The 23,299-nt window shown below is 42.8% G+C and overlaps 1 protein-coding gene across 3 annotated transcripts in view; it reads left to right on the top strand.

Moving 5' to 3' along the window:
• LOC111863650 (LIM/homeobox protein Lhx3) overlaps positions 1–23,299 on the top strand; it is a 507,864-nt gene that overhangs the window by 323,091 nt on the left and 161,474 nt on the right. The window lies entirely within an intron of this gene.

A 23,299-nucleotide genomic window follows, 5' to 3' on the forward strand; every position in this document is an offset into this window, starting at 1 on the left:
TTCCGAGATCCATTTTAATATTATCCTCCAATGGACGTTTCGGTCTTCCTATTGGTCTCTTGTTTTTCTAGATTTCCATCGAATCCTGTATGCAGTCCTCTTCCCGTTTGTGCTACGTGCCCTTCCAATCTCGGTGTCCCTGATTTGATCATTCCAATTATACTTCGCGAAGTTATGAAGTTCCCCACTATGTAGTTTTCTTAAACCTCCTGCTAGTTCACTTCTCTTGGTTCAAAACATTTCCCTCAGCCCCCTGTTCTCAAACAACCTCAAGTCTGTTTTCTTCCCTTAGTGTCAAAGACCAAGTTTCACACTCATACAAATTGTTAGTGCTTTTAGATTTTCAATTCACGATTGCTGATTTCTGATACTTTCTTACAAGTACCGAGGCGGTCGAGGGATGCCGAAATCTATCCATCATTTGTCAAGTTGCTAGGTGACAGAACATAGAAATTATTTTCATCTTCTTACGTTTAAAAGGGGCACGCGGTAGCGTAGTTGGTTGACGCACTATGTTACAAGCAAGAAAGTCGCTGGTTCGAGTCCTGTTGAGATGGAATTTTTAATTGACCTAATCCTTCCAGCCTCACTATGGTCCTGAGTCGACTCCGCCTCTAACAGAAATGAGTCCCAACAATCTTCCTGATGTTAAAGGGCGGCCGGCGCGTAAGGCTGACAACCTTACCGCCATCTGTGAACCAGTAGTATAGAAAACATGGGAGCCTCGACGTCTCACAACGCTATGGGCCTCCATGGCCTATTACAGGGATAACTTTATCTTTACTTACCTTTAAAATCACTACATTTACGAAGAATTGTCTTGTACATAAAATTCGTGTTTCATTTTTCTCTGCAGTCTTTGCACTTTGTAGCCTTTACTTACGCCAGTAAATATGTACGGACAAAAACATGTGTGAAATTCCATGTTGTTTCTGTTGAAATTTTAGAAAAATTTAGTTATTTCTACAAATTTTAATAAAATTTAAAACGTGATTTTAATTAAAATCCTTTCAGCGGTTACATGTAGATGGATGGATATACATGGAAAATGCAATACACGTATTTTTCTAGACATACCTTGTGAACTCGTCAATGAAATAAATACTCTTCAGGTTGTACGTGCGGTAGAGTCTGAATTCTCTCACTTGTAGAAATGCTCCTTAAATCCTTAGTCCTGAATCCGTTTCGGGGCATTCACATTACAGTTGAATCAGTGATTTGTGTGGAGGAGATTAGCTCTGTCCAAGTTGCAAGGTACACGTACAGCCACTTCACTCCCTTGTATAGAAACCAAAAGCAATAGGAGTCGGTCCTCAGGGGCGGGATCATACAAATGACATTACACAATATACCCCTTTCTCCCTCAATATATAAACACACACAACAGGAGTTTACATTTACTCCTTCAAAGTTCCCTTCAGCTGCGAACTCAAAACCGTAGCAAACCCTTCACGCCATAGAACTGCGAAGCGCAAAGTCTGTCCAATTCGGCAGCAGATTTCAAGGCCGGGTTTCGCTACAGAACTTAACTCTGTTGATACTCACCTCAGCTAAGATTATTTCACTCATCCATTTCCCTTACGACATGACACACAGAAACTGAATATTCATGTTTGCTTGTTTATTTTGTCATTGTTTATTCAACAGCGTGACGAGTAACAGAGTCTTCATAGTTTCGAATGCTGAAGATAAAGGTAAAATTTGTCCTGGGCTTTAATTGAACGCTACGCAGTGAAGACGTATTCTTATTCATTGTCTGGGGAGAATGATTGGATATTTTCGCAGAAATTAAAACATTTTTTTCGGTCAGTTTAGTGACCAGGCTGTGTGCCAGATGATATACAATTCGGGGCTCTATTCACGCCTGGCACAGAGACTTTCTCTCTTTCAGAACGTTCAGATCGGCATTGGAGCCCACCCATCCTCCAGTCAAATGAGTTATTGGGCTTTTTTCCTAGTATCACATGACCAATTTGTGAAACTGACCGATCACACTAGTCCCGAGACCAAGAATGCGTGGAACTATAACTTCACTAATCCTATATCTTCATGACGTGGTGCGTGACCAAGGACAAGGACAATTTTGCGGTTAGGCTACGAACTGGATAGCCGAAAATGGATTTCGATTCACAGGAGCAAGCAGAAGTTGTAAGCCGGAGCAAGCTTGGATGCCTATACAATTGATAGCAGGGGCTCCTTCACAAGGGTAAAACTACCCACTAATCACTGATCTCCATCCAGTCCAAAGGCCAAGAATGGGTGGCGCTATATCGTCACTCACCCACACGTCTTCATAGCAACGTAGTAAAACACGGGAAAAACTTTGTTTCCGCTACTTAAACCCCGCAAATTGCAATTCTTCAGAACCACTCACTGTGTCACTTGCTTTGGACCTGATGTGTTTCGTATCGGAGCTTGTCTCGATGGCTGCATCAGTGCTTGTTCTGATAGTGTAACGCGTGCGTGTAGTGGCACGTAAAGTGCAGAGCAGTGTCAGTGGTTCTCGAGACCAGCCTGCCCATTGTTTGAGTCGCAGGGGTTGCCAGACACACCTCCGTAAGGAGCCTTATGAACACTGACTTAACTGGCTTGAATGCGATTGTCTGGGAAGCGCGGTTCATTCTGTGACTGCTGCATTGAGCAGGTTACGGAGTGTGTTTCATCATGTGTTATACAACGTTCTAGAAAAGATGACTTCAACGAAAGTTACGTTTTAGCGATTTGGTTGTCAGGGGCAGTCTTGAAGGTGCAATTTCTTGTCCTGGTCTTGATTGCGTTGTACCGCCTTTCTCTTCGATATTGACTCCATAATGACCAACTGCATGGGATACAATACTTCTTGGACACAGGCTCTGATGGGAACAGTAGAATCCATATAATATTGTGACATGACGCCTGAAAGCCGAAGTAGTGGCGCCAGATCGGAATTCCATTGCTAGGCAACGGATCGGTAAGCGCGTTCCCGAATAAAACAGAATAACAGAGGAACTGTTTGAGATGGTGGTCTATATTCAGGTCGCCTGGAAGTTATTAAAGAGTCGTAATTCACTGGTAAGAGAGTTTAATGAGTTCAGTTTGTGAGCAGTGATTCGTGCTTCGTCATTTGTTACAGCGAAAGAGAAGACACTCGTGGTCCAGTGAGGAATGGATTGAGTCTTATGCAGTCATCGATTGTTAGCTGTTGTTGGTTGTAATTGTAAATAAATGCCAGTAAATCCAATAATCCAATCCAGAAGCCGTTATATTGTCATGCAGTACCCTCACGCATGACAATATAATTTGTTCAACACGTATAGGAAGTAACAAACTATAAAACAGTGTCAGTTTTTGTTCTTTTATGCGGCAATGAAGCTTGGGTCAGGAAGAAAGAAATTGTTAGTTAAATTCAAGAGAAGGAAATGAAATTTTGAAGAGCTGTCAAGGGATTAGACAGAATTAAAATTTTAGATTTACGGAATGGACGAAATGCTTATTGAGTAAATGGAAAACAGCACGACTGCAGAGAAAAGTGGGTAACCATCACAACAAAACATAAAGTAACATACAGAACTACTCTGTACACACACAAAGAATACTGACATGATGTAACACAATCAAAATATGGCTGAAACGTCTGAACAAGCATGGGTCTAACCGTTGATGGGAGAATAATAACAATTGAATTAAATTCAATTCTGTATTGATTTACGTGGCCACTCAGCTGTTCAAAGTAAGTAGGAGGAAAAGGAGAAAACAAAACAAACACGTAACACAAACAAAAGACAATAATAATATACTTAAACAATAAAAGTTCCAGTAGTTCACTCACGCTAACCATTATGTTGGTCAGAAATATACATGTACATTTATATTGAATACAATTACTATTTAATGATTAATGTAGTACCATTATGAAATACGATTAAGAGGAACAGTTTTGATTAAAAAGTTATAACAACACTAATTCAGTTTATTTATTAAAATACTTTACATCAACCAAAGCCATTTAAAGATAATCACTGAATAAAGTTTAATATGCATATTAATACATAAGATATTATTGGACATGGGCAAAGAAGAACGAAAAATACAGAAAGAAAAATGTTGAAACTAAATAACAAACAACATTATGGGTAAAATGTAAAATTGTCCCTGTGCTTAACTAATTAAGCACTACGCCATTAAGAAGTATGGGGGAGCAGATGTATAGATCCTAGTTTTCTTGTCTTTAGCAGTAGTTGGAGCTGCTGGAGCGTGAAGCTGACCACGCGCATTAATCTAGTGCCGAGGTTATGATAGAGCTGTACCTCCTCTACCCAATACACCTTAATGGTGTGGTGATTAATTAAATAAGAACAGAGACAACTTTACCTTTCACTCATACTGTCACGTATATTTCTTATGTCAGATCTGAAAGTATGGTCCACGACGATATTTACCAGAGTGTACAGTGCCCCAAGGATATGTCGCCGCTGCAGATAATTAGCTGAATTGCGCGTCCTGTATAGCTCTTAGCAGCACCCCCTCCTCCGCGTCATCCACAGTCAGTTTTTGGTTGACGGCTCGTTGAGTCTGCGGTCACCCGCGTTCTGATCTCCTCACGCGGGTTACTCGCCCCTCCCTCCCCGACCAACCCGACTGTAAGACTACATTCCATGGTCCTGTCCTTCATAACGCTGAAATAGTCCTTACTTTCAGGTCTTCAGCGCGTGAAAACAACGTGAGAATTTGTGAAGTAAACTCAGCGCGTACTTTATAGCAAGTGGATGTGAAGAGTCCTGTCTTCTGGTATACCCGTATAACGCCGTGTGGTAGGTTGAAAGTCAACCAACGTTTCGGAGGAACATATCTCCCCTATCATCAGGGTCGAAGAGTAAAGCAAAAGAGAGACCAGTAAGAAACATATAGGAAGCAGAACTTGGCTTATAACCTATTCTTCTTGCAGTAGGCCATGAAGATGTATGGGGGATTGGAGGTAACGCTCCTACATTCTTGAACTCCGTACTAGATGTGAGTGGCCAGCATCATACCATAGCCGCTTTACCGAACTTTTAATCAAGTTCTATAAACATTTTGAGCAATGAATTGAAATAAATACACGGCAGCAAATCCGCATAATAATAATAATAATAATAATAATCCGCTTCATGACAACGCTGCTTACAGTGGTCGCGCGGTCTAAGGCATGAGCTGTGTTCGCCCGCTTGAACACTGGGATCTTGGCTTCGAATCCCACTCGAAGCGTGGATATCTGTGTGCGTTTATTCTGTGTTTGTGTTGTTCTGTGTGTAGATAGCGGCCTTGCAAGGGGCCGATCCCCTGTCCAAGGTGTCCTACCGACCGTGTATAAGGATAAGAAACTGAAAAAGCGGTCAAAGTCCAAAGGGCTGTAGAGCCACAGAGAGAGAATAGGAGAGACAACACGGCATATTACAAGCCTAAGAACACAACAAGAAATTGCGCCTCAGTGTTGCCCCTGTGTATTAAAACGTTAAGAGAAATTTGAATAGAACTGTACGTACTATGAAAAAGTCCAGACTCAAGTTGGCTGGGTATTAGCCGTGTGGCCTATGTATTCAGGAGACGTGGTACTGCTTCAGTAGGCTGGGATGTGTTCCAGGGGCTGGCCGGATTAGGAGCCATGCACTGTATGCTTGGCTTGATTGAGTGCTATTGTCGCTGATTAATCCCTCCCTCCCCCTCCACCGCCCGTTTCATTCATGCCCTGAACTGCTGCATCACAATTATGTGATTCTCAAGTAGACGCATGTCATAGGTGACGAAGCACAGTGTAACCTGCATTGTCGGTGCAAGAAAAGGAAGGCACATGGAGGAACATGGCCATGGAGACCCACAGGGCTGTGAGACACTGAATCTCCCACATTTTCTAGACAATCGGCTCATAAATGGCGGTGAGGTTGTCAGCCTTACGCCTCCCACGAAGATTCTTGATACCCATTTCTGTTAGATGCGGCTGGAAGGATTAGTTAAATTAAAAAATCAAACGACCTTATCGAGAATCGAACCCGCTATCTTCCGGCTTGTAGCATAATATCTCAAGTAACTACGCCACCGCGTGTTCCTTGCTGCATAGGCAATGTCCTCAAGATAATAGCGGCACCCGTTCTAGGGCCCAAAAGCCAAATACAGTTTTCATCTTGAAAACGGTTCTAACGATTGTTATTGAATACCAGTAATTTCTGGAGACCATCTCCATAAATGAAACTGCATTGGCTGTATCTTCAGTGGGGCACGCGCATATATAGGAAAGTAGTTCTGTTTCTTTGGCACTGAGATATATATTTGGGCGCCATAGAAAACAAGAACCGGTCACGGTAGCCGCGCGGTCTAAGGCATAACACCGCTCTTTTCCAACCCGCCTTTGCTTGTATCGGCGCAGTAGGAATGGTGCTATCCCTGCTACACCTGTTTCTACCTTAGGACAGTGTATGATGGCTACTGGAAGTTGTTCTCACAGATCAAATTAAGGAAGATCGGTATAGGTACGGGAAACTAGCTGGGTCGGTTCGCATGGGTCTCAGGGTAGCGATGCCGAAGAAAGCGTTTTTCTGAGAATTGAGCCAATTGACGTTTATTCACCTGCTAATTCACCACACTGTTAAATTAATGTATTCTTAGCTTTACGTTACAGCGTTACTATCGGCAAGCTATGTCTCGGAGCGTGCAAGGGTCACGTCCGTTCAGTTCGGGATATTGTGAAAGTCTCCTTTTTTTGTGGAATGGCTTGCACCCCCACGCCGGGAATTCGAAAGATGGTGTTGACATATACATTTTCATCCCATCTTCCGTAGGAAGCTTGAACGAGGCAACCCAATCATACTGGCCCTCATTCACAGGCAATTGTAACAAGCTCTGACCTGTCCTTTTAGGCGCGTCCGGTTCCCTGTACCCGAGCTAAATTTATGACTGNGCTCTGACGCTTGGATCGTGGGTTAGAATCACACTCAGGGCATGGATGTTTGGTGCGTGTATGCCTTTATTCTGTTGTTTTTGTTGTCCTGTGTTTAGGTAACGGCCTTGTGACGGGCTGATCACTTGCCCAAGGAGTCCTATCGTGTGTGGAAAACGATTACGGAACTGAATAAGAGGCCTGGGCCCTAAATGGGCTGGAAGAGACATTAAATATTAGGAGACAAGGACACTGTAGATTTTTTAATTTTATTTTCTGCACCTGAGTTTATGAAAACTTTTCTACTGCAGTAAGAATTTAAACACAAAATATTCGGTATGAGTAGTGAGGACAGGAACGAAAATTGCATACAGATATTTCCGGAATCTGTATTTTGAGTACTCTAAAAATGTTCAGGTTTTTAACACTGAATATGAAGGGCTGTCCCCGTTGTCTCTGTGTCATATCAGCTAGAAAGGTATTTGATGTTTATAATTAAAGGAACATCTTAATTAATTATGTTCATTAATTTTGTCCTAAACTATTTTACAAGTTTTAATTGCTTAATTAAACTTCAAGTCATTTTCTGTGTCATACCGTTATTGCTGTCTATGCATCTGATGAATGTTTACAAGGTATAGTCGGTGTAAGAAAAGAGATTGCCATGAAGTAGTCAGCAATTACGTCACTCTTTCGTATTTTCCCGGTTCGATTCTCTCCACTAGACGTATAGATTATTGATAATTTTAATTACTTCATGAGACAAATGCGTTGGGGACGAAAGATTAAAATACACGGAAAGCGGTTTTCTCACATACGTTCTGTCTCACATCAATGTATCACTCGACGCTGAACCATAACAACCGTCGAGAAAGCGTCATGAAGTCAACACATTCAACAAAATAAGATTTATCAACACTTAAAAGCAATAAGAGGTAAAAGTGTTCCTTTGTTTAATTGATTAAACACCACATCATGAAGACGTATGGGGGGGGGAAGTATGTCTTCACCATTCTTGACCTCAACGCTAGATGGAGAAGAATGGTCAGTTTCACGCTCTGGCCACTTCAACCACGATGAAAGTGCCCAGGGTACACAATGAGTAGGAAGCTAGATGTTCCCCAGAGCCACTCTGGACGCTGTAGACAAGTGTCTGGAATCGAATCCTGGCTCTCCAGCCCGTAGCCCATAGCTGTACCGACTGAGCTATCCCGGCTCCCAAAACTTAATATTTAGTCAAATTCAAAACAAAATTAACAAAGAATATGACTGTCGCCTATAATGTAACGCCGTGCACTTTGGTAACTACATGCTCCCGAACATCAAAATCGTTGTGATGAATGAACATATGCTAGTTCGATGACGCGTCGATCTGACACACATATATATCACGTTGACCCTGATGACAGAGACGGAGGTCTCCGGAAGATTGGTTTCTAACTCAACATTGCCACGGTTGATCCCCTGAGAAGATTTTAGCGCAACTTTAAATTAAGTATTTTAATTTTCAGGGGCAATGTTGAAGGTACAATTTCTTATTGTGCTCTTAGAGTGTCGGTGTGCTATATTGTAGCTTTTGTGAATGATACTGCTGAGAAATGTTTCGACCTTATAAGGTCATCATCAAATAGGTGCTTCTATTTATTGCTTCACTGTATTTTTTTCTGCTTAATTGCTCTAAAACATAGTTCAAACTATGTAGGATTTGAGGTTTTCACGGCGGTGATTATGAAGGAAGCAGTCTTCTGGGATGTGACACCGTGTAGATGTGGTGTTAACCGACGTTTCGGAGGAACGTATCGCCTCCATCTTCAAGGTAGAAGGAAAAATAAAATCCGCAAGCGAAGAGACCGTGAGAACCGGTACAAGCAGACTGGTGTTGGAAATAAACACAGCTATGTGAGAGCAGTGAAGGAAGGGAGGGGGGGCAAGTCTGTATGGGAAATCAGTGGAGTGGGAGGGGAGAAGGGGCTGGGAACAGACGCAGGGTTTGTATATGATATTGTGTCCACTGATTTCCCATGTAGACTTCCCCCCCCCCTCTTCCTTCACCGCTCCCACATAGCTGTGGACACCAGTCTGCTTGTACCGGTTCTCACGGTCTCTTCGCTTGCGGATTTTCTTATTTTCCCTTCTACCCTGAAGATGGAGACGATACGTTTCTCCGAAACGTCGGGTAATACCACACCTACACGGTGCCACATCCCAGAAGACTGCTTTCTTCATGGTTAAAACTAGTTTAATTTTTTATTGAATTTCCTTAATTCGTTAAGTAATAGAGTAATATGCTAAAATTTAATATAAATTTAACATATTTCATGCCCAGTACACTCTTTGTGAAGTCTTGACTGTTTTCGAGATAAATAAAATAATCAAAATTCGAGTCATAATGTGTCTCTATTTCCCCCTTCTTTTAACGCTTTAGGGGGGCGAAGACAATATAAATAATATCTTACAAGTTGGTTCTTACATCCTAGAAAACACGTTACGTGTTTGTCACAAACATTAATCGATTATTGGAGTTCAGGAAACATCGTTGTTTATTGTCAAACCGGAACAGTTTCTATAAATATAACTCCGTAAGCGAAACGCCTTGTTATTTGCCGTTAAGGAAAGCGTAGCAAATGGTTAGTACTGCCATGTGAAGGGTCAGCACAGAAACGCTATATTTCAAATTGCCATTCATATGTTAGAGTGACAGTGTTATCTGTTCGGTGCCGTGCAACTGCGATAACTTATCCTGCATGTTTGTGTGACGGGCCAACCGCAACACTGAGCTGCATGGCGATCAGTTGCACTACAATTATGGAGCAATATAATGAGCACGTTCCAGTACAATTGTATGTGCATTAGCACGTCCGATGTGCCTATGAATAACTCATTCATAAAGTGTGGGCAGATGCCAATAAATGGGCATATACAAAACAAAATGGCGAGCACAAAGCACTAGCCACTGAGTCACAGTGCCGCAAATGAACGTTAAGTGGATATCGGTATATATTTCAACTAGCCATCTGTGCATTTTGTTAGTGTTTAAGCGCCGTGTGTCTGGGCGAGTAATGAGTGGTTAAAGTGCCCGATAGATCTGAGTGTGTGGGTGAGTGGGCGAGTGTGTATGCGAGTGAGTGGCTGGCTAGGTGGAGGGACTGAACGAGAATCTGGGTGAATGAGTGACCGCATGTGTGAGTGGGCGAGTGAGTGGATGGGTAAGTGGAGGGACTGAACGAGAATCTGGGTGAATGAGTGACCGCATGGGTGAGTGGGCGAGTGAGTAGCTGGGTAAGTGGAGGGACTGAATGAGAATCTGGGTGAATGAGTGACCGCAAGGGTAAGTGGGCGAGAGTGGCTGGGTAGGTGGTGGGACTGAACGAGAATCAGGGGCGAATGAGTGCCCTCATGGGTGAGTGGGCGAGTGAGTGGCTGGGTAGCTGGAGGGACTGAACGACAGTATGGGCGAATTAGTGTCCGCGTAGGTGAGTGGGTGAATGTATATGCGAGTGACTGGACAGCTGAGTAGGCGAGTTGATGGCGAAGGGCAAGTGAGTGGCGCTATGTGAGTAGCTTGTGAAGTGCCTGGCTAAGTGAATGTGTGAGTGGCTGGGCAAGTGACTTAGCCGGAAATTGAGCGACATGTGAGTGTGTATGCTCCGCGATTTTAGCGCGAATTGTCTATTGTGTATGGAGTAGAATTCTCTGATCTCCCTGATCTGCGCAGGATTCTAACGGATTATGGATTCAAAATAAATCCGGTTTTCAAGGATTTTATTTTACTGGTTACGAGGATGTTATGATACGGAGGCAGAAAATGTTGTATATAATCCAATGGATTTACTGCAAGATTTTCCTTTGTTTGACAGCTTATCTCCTTGTGAAAGTAAAACCACGAAAGTAAATACAATGGAGTAGAAGACGAGAGTAAAAAGAAAAAAATATATCTTTTATCGGTGGGAATCTTGCCCATATGATAGCTTGGTGATGTTTTATTTTATATTATTTATTCAATATAACCTCTGTAACCCATTTCCTTTAAACCCATAAAACAAGTAGTTTGGTCATAAATACTGATAAATACCAACTTATGTTTAATAATATAAATGGAAAGAAAAATATTATTTGTATTAATTCGTGTAAACATTTATTTTGCGTACTTCTCACGTTCACACTCAATAAGCATAGCCTTCACATCTCTCTAATTAAAAGTTGTCTCTTTTGCATAAATGCTTTCATCGTGACCGGAATTTCTGTCCATGTGAGGTCTAATAAAAATGTATATATCGTTCAAACGACTGACTCCACTTTGTGAGTTCAGCTCAAGACTGAAATATAGGTAATGTATTGGGTTGTTTATTGTTGTTCAGTGACTCTATCAGTATCTCTTCTCTGTGGTATAGTGGTCAGAGTTCTTGGCTACAGATCCAGAGGTCTGGGTTCGATTCCCGGCGCTACCAGATTTTCTGAGAAATAGTGGGTCTGGAACGGGGTCCACTCAGCCTCGTGAGGATAATTGAGGGGCTATTTCAAGGAAATAACGGCTCCGGTTAGGAACCCGAAATTAACGGCCGTGGGGATCCGTTGCGCTGACCACGCGAGACCCTCTATCATCTAAAGTTGGCACTAACTTCGCCGACAAGCGGCGGTCGCTCGGTCGGTATAGTTCGCTTGCGGACTCAAACCACGGAGTCCTTTATCAGTATCTCGGAATAAAATTGCGCCGACTATTAAGATTATTGTAGTGAATAATGAGTTGGGAAGATGTGAAAGGAACCGGCCATGTCCTAATTTGAGGTACTAACGTGTCATCTATCTGATGAGATGGAAGAAAATCACGAAACATATCATGACAATCTGTCTGCGTGCCAAGATATGAATACATGACCTTCCAGTAAGAATTCAGGTGTTAGTAAATCCTTGCTTCGAAATTAGGTAACGATAAAGAGTTCTACCTTCTGGGATATAACGCTGTGTGGTTCGTTGAAAGTTAATCGACGTTTCGGAAGAACATGTTACTCCTATCTTCAGGGTGTGTCCTTGCTACCTATCTGATGATGTCTTCTTGCTTGGCTTTTTCTTCATCCTTTAAGATGCAAAATATTCATCTGAAACGTCGGTTGACTTTCAAGAAAATGCACGGCGTTATGTCTCAGAAGATAGAACTCATCAAGGACAAAACTGTGAAAATTATTTTCGTTCTTTCGTATGTATTTATATAACGCAACATAATATGGAGATAAAAGATATTGTAGCGTATTGGGCGTATAACGCGACAAATAATTTCACGCCGTATTTGATATAGCGAATTTTATTTCACATTCGCACTTACAATCACACAATTGACAGTTTTAGAACTACTGCTATCTGCAGTATCACAAATACTACACTCCAAATGCCACAGTACAACTGACTGGTTGCTGGCTAACTCGGAACTAACTCGGAGGTAGCTCGAGGACTAACTGTGAATAGCCTTCGCTGCTCCTCACGTAGCCTCGATCGGACAATACAGAAAACGGCCACGTAATAAGCACCCTTGTTGCCTGGCGCTGTGTTGCTAGCAACGCTATCGGTAGTAACCGCTGTTACTACCGTCGTCTCTCGCAATCCTGTTTACCCGCGCTGCCTAGCAACCCGCGGTACCCTTGGTGACGTCATCGCTGTTGACTCGCTTTGCATAGCGACCAGGATGCTAGGACTCGGCTAACTTCGGCTCACTTCGGCTTCGCTCGGCGCATCACGGCTGGAGGGGGGAGGGGCGTCATCCATAGCTCGACATGTCACAATATGAAATTAATAATATCATATTACCTTGTAAGATTTGAGGCTTTCACGGCGGTCGCTTGCAGATTTCTTATATTTTTTCTTCTACCCTGAAGATGGAGGCGATACGTTCCTCCGAAACGTCGGTTAACACCACACATATACGGTGCCAAATCCCAGAAGACTGCTTTCTTCATCATATTACCTTATCAGTGAACTGTCGAACGTTGGCACGTTGCATAAACCTAAGTTATGTAGTAGGTCACGAACGAGCGAGAAGTTTTTTTCAGGGTACTACGCTTGTACAGTGAGTAATTATATAATTTTGATGTGCATAGATGAAGTGTAATGCTGTAAATGGAAGAGACGGTTAACGATGATCGTTTGTGCCTATTACTCGTGAGAGATTGCGTTAAATGTCGGCTTCGACGCGACATTATATAACGTGTAGGACTGAAAGGGACCGAAAAACTTACTAAAGAATGATGAGTATCCCCTTTGAATTATGAACGAGTTTTGCTCTATGTAAGATTTGAGGTTTTCACGGCGGTGGCTATGAAGAATGTCGTCTTCTGGGATGTGGCGTCGTGTATATCTTGTGTAAACCGACGTTTCGGAGGAATGTATAACATCCATCTTCAGGGTAGAAAAATCCGCGAACGAGGAACCAGCGTGAGCAGGTGGCTGCAGACTGAATCATCAGTCGAAAACACCCAACTCCCTTCCTTCCTTTTCTTATGTAGCTTATGTAGTAAATATGTTGTCAGGGACCATGTTTAGTAACAACTTTGCTAGTATTATGTTCATTCCATGTACCCACTTCAGTTCCGTTGGCTTCATTTTTAGTGCTAATATTCCAAACCGTTAAAACCACCCTTCAGATACATTTAGGACCGATATTATCAGCTCAGATAATATAATAGTTAACTAAGAAATGGAGATATCAGGGCACTGAATTCTAATTAAACCTAATCCTAATTGAATCTGTGTGATTGCTTGTGGTTAGTTTGTCTGTCTGCCTTACAGTTCGTCTGTAGGCAAGTCTGCCATACAGACTGGTGACTTCGCTATAAACAGGATCGAAAATCGCCATCCATTTGGAATATAAGTCTTCATAAGTGTGAGCGCAACGCTGGGTCTCTAGTTTGGTTATAGGCGTTCTTTATGGGCAGCACTAGAACAGGGAATAAAGTCCCCTGTGTTATAGAATACATCTGTAAGGGAATTATATTTTGGTTTCGGTAGGAGAGGAGAACACCTGGAAAATTGATACATAGATGGGAGGATAATACTAAATTTGTCGTAAAGAAATAGGATAGAAATGTATGGATTTAATTCATCTGGCTCAGGATAAGGACTAATGACTATTTCTCATGAAGATGGTAGTTATCCTTCATGTTCCATAAAATGTTCTGAGTTTCTCCACTAGGCGAGCCCTTACTCCCTTCTCAAGCAAGATCCTGATCCATGGAACAATCCTGTAAGAGCCGGAATAGCTCAGGGAATGTAGTGACTACGCTGTCTGGACGCCCGAGTTAAGATTTCCGTCTGGGACAGGGGGCTTTTTCCTTTCGCCATAGGATTCAGACTGACTTTGGGACCCATACAATCTTCCTCAGTTGCAAAATTGGCCATATAGCTCAGCACTCACCTCCATCTAATTCTGAGGTTAAGAATGCGTGGAGCTACATCTCCACTCCCGACTTGTCTTCGTGGCATTGTGCTCACTCTCTTAAGCGTCAACTTTACCTTTAACTATCGACAGAAAATAAAAGTTAATGTTACTCCAGTGCATGATTAATTAAGCACTACGCCGTCAAGACATATGGAAGAGTGGAGTTATAGACCCATATTTTCTTAAACTTCAGTACCGTATGAAGGCAAATGCTGGTCACAGTAGTGAAGTAGAGAAAAGTCTTTTTGCTTTTGTCGAAAATCGAACTCCGGCCACCCAGCCCGTAGCCTGGCTCCTAAATATCTGATATACTGTATCGACTACTATCTGAAAGACGGTTACAAATTAGAGAGTCAAGGCACGAACCTAATACTTCTAACAGGAAGGATTACTGTACTAGGTTCCTTCTCCAGTGTCCTATTCCTGGAGATCCTCCCCTGACATCCTTGTACACTGGCCAGAAAGTCTTAACGAGGCCGGAAGGTTAGGTCGGAGGGTGAGCGGAGGCCGGGCCTGACGAGCTTGTTACGGAACATCAGTTCGATTCGTTAACCTTGCTGAAAACGACGCTATTCACCGACGCTTTTGCATCCAATTTAGTAGAGGCGGCGCAGAACTTCTCCCCTTAATTTCTGTTCCCTAACTTCTAAACCTGCCAACGGACTCCTCATGCTGTTACTCCTTAACATATGATTTGCGGGTCAACTGAACTGTATTCAATCCAAACAACAACCGCCCCAGTTCCAGTGCATTTGGGTCAAGAACAGAGGAGCGGAAATAGCTCAGTATAGCAACTAGACTACAGACTGTGATGTCGAGGAATCGAGATTCGATTTCCTGCAATGGGAAGCGTCCACAACGGCTCTGGGGTCCACCCAACCTCCTATCCAATGTGCACTGGGGGAAGGGGGCTTTCAGCGGAGGTAAACCGGCAGGGGCATAAACCTGACCGATCGCCACCTATAAATTGTGGAACTGAACATCCACTCCTTCACACATCTTCATGTCGTGTTGCTTAATTAATTAATTAACTCCTGTTACAATCTTCTTTATCTTCCTTTTTTGTCCAATATTGAAAGTTAAGTGGCAATTAAATATGCTTGACGCTATGAAAATGCATATGGAAATGGAGATATGGTTCGCACAACGATCTGGGGCCCATCCTCCCTTCAATCCAGTGGGCACCAGGGGCGCATTCTCCGGACTTCAGTCTGATCACTCACCTCCATATCCCCCATATATCTTCATGGCTTAGTGTTTTGTGAAACATAAGTACACGTACATTTTTATATTCGGCTTTTAAGGCGAGAATATTTGGACCTATGAGATAATAATTAAGTAGATAATGTAGAAAATTATATGACCAGGAACTTAGTAATCTGTGCTTCTCACATGTTAAACAAATAAACAAACTCCGTGGCCTGTAGTCCGCAATGGAACTGGGAACTATACCGACCGAGCGACCGCCGCTTGGCGAAGTTAGTGCCAAGTTTAGCTTCTCATATATCACGGTAATTTTTTCATTCAGGCTCAGTAGGTACAAAAAGTACATAACAATATTTTCTTTTTGTAAAACCCATTGAGAGAAACCTCCGCGGAGACGAAGAATTTCGCGAGAAGTTGATGTAGAAATGGATATCATAAACGTAGCTTAAAATTGCCCAAGATAAGGGCTCTAGTAACGTGATCGGTTTCCATAAGAACTGGGAATTTGTCGAGGAACAGAAGGCTCTGGTTTGTGGAATATCTTAATTACTCAGTCACTCAGTAAGTCACGTAACAGATCAGTCTCTTAATCTGTAAATTAATTGGTCAGTCAGTTCGTTATTTACGCTGTCAGCCTGTAGTTACTCGACCAGTTTCTCATATCATTAGTTATGTTATATTTGTCCTTTCTCCTCAATGTCCCAGCAACACTTAATTAAGGAAAAACTAGGCCGCGCCATAGCTCAAGCGGTTAGTCGCTGGCTTCCCACCGCGGCGGCCCGGGTTCGATCCCGGGTCTGGTCAAGCGGGATTTGTGGTGGACAAAGTGGCGCTGGGGCAGGTTTTCTCCGAGTACTTCGGTTTCCCCTGCCAATCTTCATTCCACCAATTGCTCCACAATCACCCTCACCTATCATCTGGGGCTGGTACAATAGGCCAGAAGTGGCCGCAGTACAATGGACTTAGTTCCACCCCACTAGCAATAAAAAAATTAAGGAAAGACATCATTAACCTGTTCTTACGTAATTCTCTCCACTAAACGCATAATTTATCTGCATTACTTATTAGAAGGGAAAACCAGAATGAAAGAGACACTGGGAAGACCAAGACATAGGTGGGTGTATAATATTGAAATGGAGCTTAGATACGATGGGATGACGTGGATTGGCTTGATCTGGCTCAGGATAGGGACCAGTGGCGGGCTCTTGTGAATACGGTAATAAACCTTCGGGTTCCATGAAATGCTGGGAAGTTCTTGAGTAGCGGCACAATTGGCGTCTTCTTAAGACGGGCTCACCTCCATGAGTGAGTGGGTGAGTTGTTAGAAGGATGTGACATTTATAAGATATATGATATAAGAAAGAATTACTGCTGTACCGTGAAAAATGTTGCCTACATAAACTGTAACATTTTAATTAACGAATTTGGTTCATAATACGTAATCCACAAGTTCAACATTGCTAAGACTAAGTCCGCCCTTGGATACAATCGCGAGCCGCTTGTATCAGCCGTGCACCTTCATAACCAGTTTCTCCAAAATCCGTCTTAATGTTTTTATATATCTGTCACACTCTCTTTCTTATAAATGGCTGTTTTCCAAGAGGTTTCTACTTAAAAACTCTGTATCCATTTCTGGTCTTACCATCTGAAGTAGGCCCGCTTGACCGTTCCAATTCGGCCTTCTGGATTTCGTTATCCTAAGGATTCCTTCCATTGCTTTGTGATTAGACGCTTAACTTATTTCTGAATAGCCGATCAAGTTCTCCATCTAAGATTAGCTCCCAAGCTACAGACCAGGGTCTGATAATGTACTGCCTGGTCAGGACTATACTTCTCGTTGCGGGGCCGTGGTACATGAGCATGGAGCATTGATGGAATGATGATTACCAAGGGAAAACCGGAGAAGACAGAAAATTACATCTGCTCCAGTGTAAACTTTCCCCACGACGAAGTGTCTCAGGATTCAGTCGAAGGCTTCGGTGTGTTAACCCAGAGCCTAAACGACCGAGATATTGCATGGCCCTTGTTTTGTGATTATAATATTAAAATGTATCGTGGATAATCAGGTTTTGATCTTCAATGTATATGTCAAGTACAGACCCTACAATAGCTTATAATTTATTGAACATATGAATAATTAATCACTCTTAAAAAAATAAATTAGGTGACATTTGTGAGATAAATAAATGATATGGTATTGATTGTAGGTATGATATAAACTAGGACAAGTCCTGTTGAAAATTAGGCTGAAAGTTGTTACAAACAAAATTCCTGAAATTTACTTGAGTTCAGTAACATGGAAACTTTTGAAAGGACAGCTGCACTTATACTAAGGTACAATAGCTGGCTAGCTCCAGAGACCTGAGTCCTTCTTCATAAGCCGCTTGTCGCTCAGCTGCTCACAAAATTTCCAACATTTTGTAGAACTCGGAAATTTATTTCAGTGATCAGAAAGGTTTTCTACTGATCCCTATCCTAAGCCAGATGAATTCGGTCCTCGTCCTGTTTCTGTAGGAACCATTTTAATATTATCCTCCCACCTACGTCTAGGATTTCCTTGTAGTCTCTTTCATTCTGGTTCTCCCACCAAAATTATATATGCATTCCTCTTGTAATTCTTTCCTGCGTTGTAGGATTTTTGGTTCTCACAGCAGTGGTTACGAACAGTACTATCTTCTGGTATATAACTCCCTGTCTTTTTCATAGACCAGCAAGACCACCCGTTTTCAGGGTCATCCTAAACTTCTTGCGCTCGGTGGTCGTGTAAGAGCCAAACACTTTCATTCTGTCCCACGGGCGAGCCAATTGGAACTGATGTCCATTAAAATGGACATTGGAGAAATAGTACGAGGTGTCATGGACCAGATTTATCTGGCTGCAGGATTAAGGGCCAGTGGCGGGTTGTTGTGAACCTTCGGGTTACATAAAATATAGGTAAATTCTTGAGAACCTGAGCGACTAACGGCTTCTCAAGAAGGACTCAACTCCATGAAGTTGGTTATTTAATTGGTTAGGTTTTGTTCTTCAATGTAGAGACCAGGGAAATACACGTATCTACCAGAAATTTCCTAAACTCTTCAGAATAGGCTCTGTACCAGACAGATATACAGAGTGTCCGAATAAAAGGTATCCAAAATAAAATAATTATATCTCAGAAAACTGTTATTATACACATTTATGGGTTACACCACTACAAAAGGAAACTATCAAAGTTTTATTTATATATATAACTTTCTCAAAAAATTTCAGCGTGGGCTCCCTCGGTGGCACAACAAATATCCAGACGATATTCGACCTCGTTCCACGTTACTTGAAATATGTTTGGTGTTACCGTAGCAACAGCGTCACTTATGCGGGCTTTCAGGTGTTGCAGATCGTCGATCTTAACCTGGTAGACAATATTCTTCATAAACTCCACAAGAAAAAATCCACTGGGGTTACGTCTGGCGATCTAGGAGGCCAAGCGATTGATGTACTTCTGCCGATCTATCTCCCAGCCATCACTCTGTCCAGGTGATTCCTAACATGGTGGCAGAAATGTGGCGGCGCATGCGCGTAAGCAGGGCATGAAAAACAACTTACAGGGTCTTCCTTTCCGATGACGTATACCGGGTACGTGCATGACGATTACTTTCCGAGATATTTTTTTTTATTTTGAATACTTCTCATCCGGCACCCGATATTTTGTGACATGAATAAAAAAGAGAAGTTAATATCAATGAAAACTGTGATATGGGTACAAACTTCCATCTGTTAGAAATGAAGGTCAAGGGGGGTGAATTTTCTAGTATTGAAAGAACGTCTGTAGGGACTTCCTGTATGGCCCGCTTGTTAATCAATACATTTAATTCATCAGTGAGTAAAAAGAATATGTTTCAAAAGTGGGCTGTGTGTGGTGTTTCGGACAGGCGTACAGAAATTCCCGAGGGTCGATTAGGCAATGTAACGGTCCAGTAGATTCCAGTGCATTGTACATATTGAGGGAAATGTAATAATAATACGTCTGCTGGGATCCCCCATACGCAAGCTATGCAGAATTAAACGACGCACGCGAGAGTGTATGTAATACCAGCAGGAGGGAGGGGGCCAGTAAATACCCTGCCAACGATTGGGAAGGGTGGGGTTAGGCACACGTCACGTATAGTTGGATATTTACCCCATATCCCGCATTTACTCTCTCCCATATCACACTACCCTCCACTTCTCATCCCCCTTTACTCAAATCAGCGCAATTATAAAGCGCATAGCCCTGGTCTGTGTCATAGATGCTATAATGAATTGAACCAACGATTTCGTACACAGGCAAGACTATGGCTTAATGCGAAAGTGAATCAAATGTCAAATCAGTCATTATTGGCCTGCTTTCTTTAGTTTGGAAAAAGAATAAAATTAGGCTTATGAGTTCACCATGATGTCTGTGCGTCCCTCTTTACGTTTGTAGGCAATTGCTTTGTAAACACGTTCTCGCGGCAACGAATACAGACGCAACAATAAAACTGTTAGCGGTGTTCTCTGTGCGGACCGTGTCGAATCAAATAATAGGCAGTGAAAGCAGCAATTTACTGCAGAACCGTATGGAAGCGGGTTCGAATGGCTCCACCGTCCCCCTGCGAATCGTAGGAGGCGGCAAATGGGGAACGCAGTGCCTGGGGGTATAACTAGAACACCGTGCTCCTAGGGATATAAATACGGGGACCTGGCCCTCTAGGTTAGCAGAGTCTCAAATATGTTACAGTAAAATATGGTCATGAGTCCCGCGGGACTCGGACCTGAGAATGACTCCGCTTATGGGGAACAGCAGCACTTGTAAACAACAAACCCGTCCTCTCGTCAGAGAGGATGTTACATGAGTATAACCACAAATGTTCAGTAGGAAAATAAAATTACTGGTCGTGGATCTCAAGAGGCTTGTCGCCCACACGAACTCATTGGCGGTAAACAACGAATCGCAAAGTAACCCTGACTGTGAGAACTTGCTGCACTGTACTGCGGTTAGTTCTTCCCAAAACTTATTGTTTATTAAGTTGTCTCTTTGGTTAGTTAAGCATGAAGACATAGAGGACATTGGAGATATAGCTCCACACATTCATAACTTAGGCAGTAGATGGGTGTGATTCGTCTGACGCCCTAGCCGCTTTACCCCGTGGGGAAGAACCCCGGTGCCAATTAGGGAGATTTCGTGGACCCCAGAGTCGGGCTCGTCTTGTGGAAAAGACAGAAGTACCAGTATCTTACCCTTTCTGAAATCGAACACCCATTTCCCCTCCCGACAGCCCGTACCCAAGTCGCTGTACAGGGTGGGTTTCGCACCGCTCCTGCCATCATGTATGAACTATCTCTTCCTCATTGCGGTGAGGCTAGTCTTGTGGCCCTGTGTACCTTCTTGCAATGGGTACTGCGCACTCATTGCTCGAGAGTGTGTGAGCTGTGCATACAGTTACGGAGCTCACACTACTGTCTTCTGGGATGTGACGCCGTCTAGTTCGGTATAAAATTGCCACGGTTTCGAAGACACTTGCTATTTATACCCTTGCGATGGGGAGCACGCGGTAGCGTAGTTGGTTGAGGCACTATGCTATAAGCCGGAAGGTCGCGGGATTGAATCCTGATGAAGTGAATCTTTTTTTCAATTTACCTAATCCTTCCAGCTGCACTATGGCCCTGGGTTCGACTCAGCTTCTAATAAAAATGAGTACCAGGAATATTCCTGGGCGTAAAGGGCAGCCGGCGCGTAAGGCTGACAACCTCACCGCCATCTATGAGCCGACTCTCTATAAAATGGGGGAGCCTCAATATCTCACAACCCTCTGGGCCTTCACGGCCTGTTATGGGGATAGCTTTACTTTACTTACTTACTAAAAATTCGAAATTAATTAATTCTAAATGGGAACAGGCCAGACAGCCCAATTCGTGAAAGTAGTAGTAGTAGTAGTAGTAGTAGTAGTAGTAGTAGTAAGTGGACGTCATGGAACATAATTTTATTAAAGCCAGTGTCACGTAACTTCGAACAAGGCCAAGAGTAACCTTGAGTGCGCAGAAAAAAAATCAGACAAGGGGGTGGGTTCGAGGGTGTGACAAGTGACAGGCGCCCAGTTGTACAAACGGCAGTGTGATTAACGTATGTGTAGCGGTTGGCGGAATGAGAATATGAAAGCAGGAGGTAGCTGTAAGGACATAAATTGAGGAAGTAGTGAGAGGTGGCCGTTACAGATCACCAGTGGGAGGCAGTGGATTGAGTGCCCTTTGCCGGCCAAAAGAAATGGCTGACTCCAGTTCTCGAAGTTTGCGAGACTCTAAACGTGATCGGACCCTGTGATTTGCGTCTGGCGTCTCGCGGCAGATGGGACCGTGATGCATTCACAGTGGTGATGCTGATAGCAGGCAGGGTTGTAGCGAATATAAAGAGGGTGGGGAGGATAGCAAATAGCAGTTGAGCTGCAACACTCGACAGAGCGACACGACGCCTAATTAGGGAGCCCTGCTGTACCAGTCCAGTGATTAATGGAACGGTACACATAGGATGCCCTCTGGAAACTATGGCAACCCATTGTGTTCAACAATACGTGTGTCGCACAATTATTAATACTGGAAAACTGCGCCCCCCCCCTCTCACCCAGATACAGTCTGGTGACAAGATGAATGAAATGTGCAGATGTTTAACCTTCCACATGTGGGGGAGAAATTACTTGTAACTTGATTAAAATTTCATTTATTATAACATATCACTATTTAGCAAAGGAATGAGAATTTCAGAAATTAACGTGTGAACTTATTATTCAAGAACTCAAATAATAACTTATCTGTTTTCTTCTAAAAATTCCTGCCCTCTGGAATTTCAATCCGGTAGTCTGTTAGATATGTACCGCTGTTTATAGGACAATACCAGCTCCATCTTCAGGGTAAAATAACCTGCTATCGCAGTATTGTTAGGAGGGCTGGACGAAGGGGCTAGCGATTTATTACGCATGGGATAGTAGAGAAATGTATGCAAAGTTTTGATATGAACACTTAAAGGAAGATGACCTCTTGTAATACGAGGATAATATTAAAGTTAAATTTAAAGTAATACGGCGTGGATTGAATTCATCTGACTCAGGATAGGGACCAGTGATGAGTTCTTGTGAACAGGGAAATGAACCTTTGGTTTCATATTAAGAATTTCTTTATAAGCTGAACAGAAATGTTTGTTTCCCAGGAAGCGCTCTGTTCCATGGTGTTACGTGAGGCTTACATGATGTACCTAAGTGTTCAGGTTCGACTTTTCGTGTTTAGCCGCGTCGTATGTTTAAGATGTCTTGATGTATCGGCTGATATTGCAGTCACTTTCTTCTGAGCTGGTAAAAGGTAAAGTTATCTGTGTAACAAGCCGTGGAGACCCATAAGGTTGTGAGACGTCGAGGCTCCCACATTTTCTGTAGACAGTCACTTCACAGATGGCGCTAAGGTTGTCAGCCTTACATGCCGGTTGCCCTTTACCCCCAAGAATATTCCTAGTACTCATTTCTGTTAGAGGCCGCGTCGACCCCAGGGCTATAGTGCGGCAGGAAGGATTAGGTAAATTTAAAAAAATCCAATGACCTCGTCAGGAATAGAACCCGGGACCATCCAACTTGTAGCGTAGTGCCTCAACCAACTACACTACCGCGTACTGACCTGGTACTGATCCTGCAGGATTCAGTTGAACGTAATGGGCATGTATCAAGCAAGTAGGAAATATAAAATGGATACAAAAATTTGTTTGGAAATCTCATAACAGTTCTCCCATCGAAGATACAGAA

This window comes from Cryptotermes secundus, unplaced genomic scaffold, assembly GCF_002891405.2.
Source record: "Cryptotermes secundus unplaced genomic scaffold, Csec_1.0 scaffold234, whole genome shotgun sequence".
In the NCBI taxonomy this organism is placed as follows: Eukaryota; Metazoa; Arthropoda; class Insecta; order Blattodea; family Kalotermitidae; genus Cryptotermes; species Cryptotermes secundus.